The 9,699-nt window shown below is 34.3% G+C and overlaps 1 long non-coding RNA gene across 1 annotated transcript; it reads right to left on the minus strand.

The window, feature by feature from the left end:
- Positions 1 to 507: 507 nt before the first annotated feature.
- On the minus strand, positions 508 to 4,835 carry LOC111208716. Its single transcript, XR_007327430.1, has 3 exons — positions 2,193 to 4,835; positions 1,997 to 2,088; positions 508 to 1,902 (listed from the first exon to the last, which is right to left on the minus strand). It is a non-coding gene; the product is annotated as an uncharacterized LOC111208716 (long non-coding RNA).
- Between the last annotated feature and the right edge of the window lie 4,864 nt (positions 4,836 to 9,699).

Here is a 9,699-nt window from a genome sequence, read left to right on the forward strand (position 1 = left end):
CCTTACAAAATGTTTTAAGAGCCTTCATATATGAATTACCTTTTGAAATTCTTCAAATCCTTGTAACTGATTTTATAAACGCTTATATATAATTTTAAATATTCTTTTTTTTCTTTTAACAATTTTAAATATTCTTATAAATGATTTATAGACCCTGATAAAAAGTTTTAATATATTCTAATAAATGAATTATAACCCCTTAAAACCTAGTTAATAATTTAGACAAAAGTTTTCTACAAATCCTTATAAATATTTTATAAAATCTTATAAATATTTTTATATATTCTTATAACTGATTTATAAACCTTTATAAATAGTGTATATATATATATATATTCTTAGAAATGATTTATAAACCCTTATAAATATTTTATAAGTATTTATAAAGATTTATAAATCTTCATAAATGATTTATAAACATTTATAAATTATTTATATAATCCTTATAAAGCCTTGTAGAAAGCTAAGTTCAAGTTTTTTATACATATCCTTATAGACTGTTTTTATAAACTCTTATAAATGAATTATACTTTAATAAGAAATTTAGAAAGCTTTCCAGATATACTTGTTTTCTTTTTGATCAAACCAAATTTTATAAATAAAACTCAAGCTCCATCAATGGAGACATTGTTTAGCAAACATAATAACACAGCCAAAATGACAAGGAAACTGCTGCATCAAAGGCTAAGCAGATAACATAAACACAGATAACGGAAAATAAAACACTTAAGCAACTTAAAATTGAAACATCATAAGTGCTAATTGGTGAGATGAAGCCACGGGTATCAGAGGAGACACTCGGTGAACTGCTACCCGAACATGCTGCAGCAATAAAGGCATAAAGAGCAGCAAGAAACTTGGCTACAAAGGTGATCATACACCATTTTGATGAGCCTTAAAATTGTGAGGAAATCCTCAGCCACAAAGGGGTGTTGAGTTGCAAGAACATTATAAGCAGCAGAAGAGAGCACACTGACAGCAGCAGAGTTGCATGTACAGATATCATTCAAACAAAATCAATGATGTTTTTTTGCTGTACTTTTATTCCGAAATGGAAAGGAGAACATTATAAGCAGCAGCATAAGGCATATACTTGGATGTTTTCTTCAATAATCAAGAACCAACAATCTATAGCAAGCTAAAGGCATCATACTAAACCATATGTCCAAGCACTACAAAATATTATCCAGTCTACCATTTCCATCGCATCGCGATCCTCTACCCTTCAACATGATCATAAGGAACCTCATCAACTAAACGATCCCAATTCGTATACTAACACCAATAAAATCAACCAAATCGCCCTAAGGTACCTGAATCTTATCAGAAAGGTAAGAAGGATTCGGAAATTCAGAATCGCTATCGCTGCTACACCACAAATCACACCACCACCACCGCTTCCACCACCTCCCGTCTCGAGAAAATCCGTAACCATAAGGCCTAGGCCACGTTCACCGTCGAGGCTAGAATCTCTCCCTCGTTTTTCCCACCACTCCTCTGCCGGAATATTTATAAGCGCTTGGTAAAGTTATTTGCTTACCACTCCTAAGACATTCTCGATTACTTCTATTGGTTTATTCAAATCATAAAGCATTTGGATTAACTTATCGAGTTTGGAACCATCTTATCTTGAAATTTCTCCTTAGCTTTCTCATACGCTTCATCTTTTCTTTTCTCTTCATTCTTCTTATGCTCTTGTTCCTAAACAGTATTATGATGGCTATATAAACATATTCATCATTCAATTTTGATAACACAATCAGAAAATAACATTTATAAACCATTACAAAGAGAGTTATTTACCTTATTTACTCTTCCTCGTTTCTGCCTTTCAACTTGCACGGGCTCCTCATCTTCTGTATCAGCTTCCATTTGTTCTTCTTCTTCCTCAAGTGTCTGCCCCTATTTCCAAGAAAAAAAAATAACAAATTTATGATGGCTTATAATTTTTTTAAAATGATAGTCTAAGTTTACAAGGGTTTATATATTAGCTTACTTCATTGATTTTGATGTTTCTCTTTCTTTATCACCGTCGCCGAATTCAGCATCAGCTTCCACTTGTTGTTCTTCTTCATCTTGTGCTTGCTCCTATTTCAAACAAAAATAAGAGATTTATAAATGCTTATAATATTAAAATAACTTAGCAATTTCAAATTTGATAAAGTCTTATAAAACATCAAAAACACAATGACCTTAGAATTTTTGCTGTACATCTTTGTCTTCTGTCCTGCTTTGTCGACCAATGTCTTCTGTTGTAAGAAAAACATCCAAAATCCTTGTTCCCAATCACTTTTCGTCACTTTGTATCCTTGTTGAACTAGTTGTACGACACTGTCAAAGTCCTTATCATCAGGATGTGTTGGGTTCACCAAATGTTTGAATTTCTCAGAGAATCCAAACACTGTAGTAACCACACCCTGTAAGGATAAAACAATGTTTTATAGGTCTCTGTAAATATCCTATTTACAAACCATTATGAAACAATATAGTTAACTTAGTAATTTCATGTGAATGGTAGGAGCTAATGAGGGCATGACACAAGCAAGGTGTTAAGAGAAGTGAAACATGCGAGTTCACACACAAAACACAAGCCAAGAAGAAACAGAGCGACCATTCTCAATAATCTAATGTGAATGTTAAGGGCTAGTGTGTGAATGATGCAAGCAACATGTTACAGAAAAAGTACAAAATGAAAAATATTCTAAAATGTCTAAACAGTTCACATTTTTTACCAAGGCGCCTGCTTGTGACCCTTTTTCAAGGAGTATGTTTATAAACCTCTTTCTAAACAATACAGTACGAATAAATTTTTAAACTTTAGTAAAAACTCACATTATTTTTGTTCTCCACCTCCAAAACTTCAGTAATTGTCGGAGCCCTTGTTGAGTCCCAATGTAGACATAACGGATCTGCAGAAGAGGTTTCCTGGCATGGTTTTCCCAAAGTTTTACCAAGCATAGGCACTGATGACATAGCCCACAAATTTATGGCCAGCACAAAACCTCTCACTTCATAACTCTCCCATGTCCACGAACTTGCACTCAAACGTTTAACACTTTTGGACAAAACTTTATAGGCAACTTTACCCCAAGCCAACTTCGACAAGCTATCATAGTTCTTATAAGCCAGCAACCTTCCCTTTGGGATTAGAGAGCTTGAATTTTCTGCAATAATTACCCCTTCTTTGATTATTGCTATTCCTATAGATAGTCTCTCTAGTCTTGTCATTGTTCTTGCTTTCTTTTTGAGCAGATCATACAAGCTTCTTACTGTTCCCCCTTGCTTAGCATCCAAAGATAAGGTTTCTTCACTTGTCTGAACAGTGGCTCTGTTTCTGTTTTATCTTGCTCACAAGCTAACCCTGTTGTCAAATGAAATTCTCTCATTGAAAACCTCATTCGTTAATCAGAGAATGTAAACCAAAGACCTGTTCCTTTCGTCATTATTCTTCGCTTCATGAGAAAATCGAACAGATCCTCTGAAAACTGAACGCTAGTCCTTCTTGCCAGCTTCACAATGCTTCCAATGTGTGAGTTCTCTATCTGGGCAAACTCTTCTTTTTCCAATATATCAGCAACCTTAGAGACATAATCCATGTTTGAATGTTGGATGATTACTTTGTGATTGTCTGGTGATTCTGTTCCAGCTCCATAAATCCTAGGAGGCAAACTCAAATTTGTGCAAAACTCATTGCTATCCAACTGGAAAACAAAAAACAAAAGAAAAATTATCATGTATATTACTTTATAAAACGATGATATGAACTTCTAATCATGAACTATAGATACTTTATCCAAGGCAAGCACAATGTTCATGTATTTCCACAATATCACAAGTTTTATACACATATACGATGAAACTGTTGTTTAGAAACTTCTTTATAGGACCTTATAAATAGTTGAATTGTATTTATCAATAAGATCATGAAACCCAGATTTATAAGGGGTTATAATTCCTTATAAATCATTGAGTTATATTTATGAACGATCTCATGAAACCAAGATTTATAAGGGGTTATAATCCCTTAATATTCAGTTTTCACTATCGAAAATTATCTCTTCCTTAATATGCAGTTTTGACTATCGGAAAACCTCTTTCTTAGCCGGAACCATTCAGATCAATCTTAATATGACTTCAAAACCAGATTTAAGTTTTCAAATACTCAATGTTTTCACTCTCACGTTTCATTATCAAATCTGTTTCTCTTAGATCGACCTCTTTAAATGAGATATCTAAGAGAACCTTGTTTGATTTTTCGATAAGAGAAAGCACAAAATCGAATCAAACAAAAAATACAGAAATTATAGAACAAACAATTACAGAAATTAGAGACATACAAGTTGTGAATCATGTATAGGAGTCGACATCTTGGAGATTTTGAATCGATTTCGTCGCCGGAAGTCGACGGTGAGAGAGAGATCGACGGTGAGAGAGAGATCGACGGTGAGAGAGAGACGCCAGAACTCGACGGTGAGAGAGAGACGCCGGAACTCGACGGTGAGAGAGAGACGACGGTGACTCGACGGTGAGAGAGAGACGACGGTGACTTGGGGAGAGGGAGAGAAACCGATGGTGGAGAAGAAGATAAGGTAAGGGTATTATTGTCTTTTTCTCATTAATGAAAGTGGTATTTCTGAAAATGTCCTTAGACTGATGATAAAGTTGAAAAGTGGTATCCAACAAAGTGTAAAGATAAAATTTCCCCAAATTTAAAAGCAAATCTAATATTAAGAAAACAAATAACTTTAATAATGATAAAATATAATATATCTACCTCATTAAAATATTTTGTAACTATTTGATCAAACGAGTTTTTTTTTAATATCTCTTAAAAATAAGCAGTAAACAAAATTGTGATTTTATTTGAAAATATATTATATAAGTAAAATATAATTTATCAATATTTTTTTGCTGTAATTGAAAGATATTATAGTCAATTACATATATGAAAAATAAATAAAATATTTTAATAATACTAATTATAAACTATTTTTAGTCAACTACACATATATCAGTTTATGTTACTTAATTACTTTTTGTAATCATCTAAGAAATATATATATAAATATTTCTATTACTTTTAATTTTTTTGTATTGTTTAAGATTATTTTTTAAAAGAAATAATATTTCTTTTTCTAATATAAGATTATCTGTGTAAATTGTTTTTAATGAAATCGCATTATATACAAATTTATATTTTCATCTAAGAAAATATAAATATAAATAAAGTATTTTATTACTTCAAAAGTATATTTTATGTTATTTAAAAATATTTTTTAAATGTAATATTACTATTTTGTGAACTTTCCTTTTTTTTATGAAATCATATTATATATACATATATTTTTGTTTTTCAATTCGTTTTTTTTACTTCATAAAAATTTTCCTTTTTATTATATGTACATGTTTTTCAGAATTAAAAAGGAAACTAAATAAAAAAATATTTTAAATGTAATATTTTTAATTCATTAAGGATATCCGTGTAATCAACCATCATAAAAGTTTATGTGAGAGCGACACATAGAAAACTGACTTCTCAATAGTACAGTACATAGTGGATGGGAAACCTATTATTCCCTAGACGTAGCACTAGGTAATAGATAGAACAGGTTATGATACACAAACAAGATAATGTAAATCGTAGACTAACGACATCTTGCCAGAATTAAATCGAACGAATTCTAGTTGAGATAGAATATACAAGAAAGTTTTGTTTATATTATATACCCATGATAGATATGTATACTACTTAGTTACTGACAAAATCTTTGTTTTGTCAGTGTGCTCTCTTCTTCGTTAATTCTTTGACAAAATCTTTGTATTCATGATCTGATGTCTTGCGAATTACCTGATGCCTAGGGATTTTATATTATAGTTTACATTTCTCTTTGTTTACTACATTATTTAGTTTTTCTACATACAAATCTCTGTGTCATCTACCTTGATTCGAACTGAGGATTGAAGTGGGTATCTGGTCATTATGGATTCGATTCCGCATTACTTCAAAATTTCTTGTGCACTTGCAATGAGTTATCGGGTTAAAACCTTAGTTATCATTTATTATCTCCGTATTAGTAGAGAATCGTCATTACAATTTAACATCTCACATGACCCCATGTTGTTTAGAACTATATTTGAGACATACACTTACATGTAATTAAGTAGCGATCAACTTGTCGAAATATTTTCAAAAGAACATGACCACGAACTTATAATAAATGTTGGTCTTGTTTTTTTTTTGCAAACAAAACATTTACAGACTCATATTGACTCTGTAAACCAATTTGGTAACTCCGCATCCATGTGAACGACGAAAGACGGTTGTTTCCTAGCACTACGTGCTAAGCTATCCGCCCGTAGGTTCTCCGTCCGTGGTACATGAACGATGTCTGAGTTGAGGAAACTTCTTTTTCAAAGCTTAATGTCTTCCAGATAACTTTCAAATGCTGGCCATTCTTCTGGTTCCAAAACCATCTTTACCAATTGAGAACAATCCGTTGCAAACGTCACCTGAAACTGTCTTAAATTCTTCATACATTCCATTGCCCAAATTTAAGCCTCCACCTCCGAATGAAGGGGTGAGAGACATGCCCTTACATTCCTTGCCCCTAATAAACCATCGAAACCCGGTAAAGTGCTATACCAGCCTTGCCCTGAAAATAAATCTTTATCTTTCCATGATCCATCTATGAAGCACCATCGTCCTGACGTTGCTAATGCGGAAGTGGTATGTACCTGATGCCCCCTCCTTGAATCATTTACTACCTGTGCCTCAGCCCAGAGTGATGACTCCAATTCCGCTAATTTGAGTGTTTTCCTCGGATCAATATCCAGATTGCTAAAAACTTTGTTATTCCGGCCTTTCCATATATACCATAATATCCATGCAAATTGGTGGTCATCCATCTTTGGATTAACTCTCCAAAAAAGATGATCCATATTAGCAAAAAAAGAACTGATAGGAAAAATATTGGGATGCGATGGTATCTTAGATAAAGCCCATGCTTGACGTGCTGGAGGACATTCAAAAAACACATGATTTATTGATTCCTCCGGATCTCCGCATCGGGCACAACATATATCCCCTTGTATCCCTCTTGATTTTAGATTTTTCATTACCGCTATACATCCTGAAAGGAGTTGCCATAAGAAATGTTTTATTTTCGGAGGGCACCGCACTTTCCAGCAGAAAGCTTTTAATGTATCCACCGTGGGACCATAAAAAACTGGTGGTTTTTTCCTTATCAGGATAGACCCTTTCCACTTGATAACCTGATTGAACCGAATATTTTCCATTGTTGGTAAAATGCCATCCATTTCTATCCTCCATCTGATTACGACTTAATGGAATACTTCCAATAATTTTTACATCATGAGGATCCACCAAAGCCATGATTGCCTGTAAATTCCATGTTCGGGATTCCTGATTAATGAGGGAATCCACTGTGAGATCCGGGTAACTGTTTGGAAGGTTTTTGTTTGCTGGTCTCGGGCGAGTGGCTGGGATCCAAGGATCATTACATACTGATATAGATGAACCTGTTCCCACCCTTTTAATTAGTCCTTTACAAACCAGAGATCTAGCAGAAATAATACTCCTCCAGCCATATGACGGGGAGTATGAGCGGATCGGTTCCAGGGGTGAAGCATTCCTGTAGTATCGTCCTTTGAAGACTCTTGAAAAAAGAGTATTTGGCTTCTCAATCAGCCTCCACAATTGCTTACCAAGCATTGCTGTGTTAAAATCGATAAGATCCTTAAAGCCTAGTCCACCATTATCTTTAAGAACACATAATTTATCCCATGATTTCTAATGCATGCCTTTTGTACTTCCTCCTGGACTCCACCAAAACTGAGCTATTGCACTCGTTAACTTTTTTACTGTGGCCTTCAGTAACCGATAAACAGACATAACATGATTTGGCAGGGCCGTAACCACCGATTTAATAATCACTTCTTTTTCTCCTTTAGTAAAAAATCTAAAAGTCCATCCATTAACCCTATTATTCAAGCGTTCTTTTACAAAACCAAACACTTGTACCTTAGATCCTCCAAGACTTTCTGGTAAACCTAAGTAAGATCCCATGCCTCCTATATTCTGAATTCCCAAAATATCTCTCAATTCTTGACGACTAGCTTCTTCAATCTTATGTCCAAATTGAATTGAAGATTTCTGGAAATTAATTTGTTGCCCTGAGACAGCCTCATATTCCTTCAAAATCCTGAGAATGGTTTGACACTCCTCCTTATTTGCCTTACAAAAGAAAAGACTATCATCTGCAAATAGCAAATGAGAGATTGCTGGACAAGCTCTTGCTACCTTTAGACCAGATAATTGTTTCACCCTCTCCGCCTTCTTAATATTCGCAATTAATGCCTCAGTGCACATAATAAATAAATACGGAGACAAATGATCCCCTTGCCGTAAGCCCCGCTGTGGGATGATAAGACCACGTGGCTGACCATTGAGAAGGATCCTATATTGAACCGAAGAAATACACTCCAGCATTAAGTTAATCCAACGAGGATCAAATCCCATTTTATGAAGAAGAGCCTCAATAAAACTCCACTCTATCCTATCATACGCCTTACTCATATCCGTTTTGATTGCCATAAACTTATTTTGACAAGACTTATTGGTCCTCAGTCCATGAAACATTTCCTGCGCTATAAGAATATTATCTGAGATTAACCTGCCCGACACGAAAGCCGACTGTGTCTCTGAAATTAGCTGTGGCAGAAAAATTCTCAATCTTTGGCACAAAACTTTCGAGATAATCTTGTACCCAACATTACATAGACTTATCGGCCTTAGATCTGTCATCCTTGTGGGTCTCTCTATTTTCGGAATCATACAGATATTAGTAATATTTAAACGTGGATCCATATTTCCTGTAAGGAGAAAATTATTCACCATCTCAACCACATCCTTCTTGATAACATGCCATGAATGTTGAAAAAAGAGAGTTGTCATCCCATCCGGGCCTGGCGCTTTCTCCGGATACATCATGAATAAAGCTAGTCGGACCTCTTCCTCTGTTGCCATTCTCAATAAAATTTGATTCATTTGGTGGAAAATAGATGAAACTATCTCTTCCAAGAAACTATCAAAATCTGTTGGGTCCGTGGATCTAAACAAACTTTCAAAATAATCGACCGCCACCTTCTCAACTTTGTTCTCTTCGGTTATCCAATTACCCAATTCATCATGGAGTCCCACTATTTTATTACGAACCCTACGCTGCTTTGTCAAAGCATGGTAAAACTTAGTATTAAGATCTCCAGACGAGTACCACATATTCCGGCTTTTCTGATGCCAATATTCTTCCTCATCTTTATATGCCTCTTGTAACTTCCTGGAAACCTCAAGAATCTCTTCTTGTAAATTCCTCCTCATCTTCTCATAAATGTTGGTCTTGTTCTTTTTACAAAACTTGAACTTTTTCGTTTTTTTGGAATTTCCATGTTTATTCGATATAAGAACAAATCAGAGGCCATGCCTACACTTACGAGAGTTTACTCTAATGCGAGTTATAGGAACCATGGCCTCTCTTTAAACAAGAAACTAAAATTTACCAATACGAACAAATCAAACGCCCTACAAAAAGATAAATACAAACACTCATAACATCCCACGAACCAATGTATTTTCGTATAAGTTAGATCTTAGATTTTGTTTTCAGTTTGTAACGTCTTTTT

The sequence above is a fragment of the Brassica napus genome, chromosome C8 (assembly GCF_020379485.1).
Source record: "Brassica napus cultivar Da-Ae chromosome C8, Da-Ae, whole genome shotgun sequence".
Lineage (NCBI taxonomy): Eukaryota > Viridiplantae > Streptophyta > Magnoliopsida > Brassicales > Brassicaceae > Brassica > Brassica napus.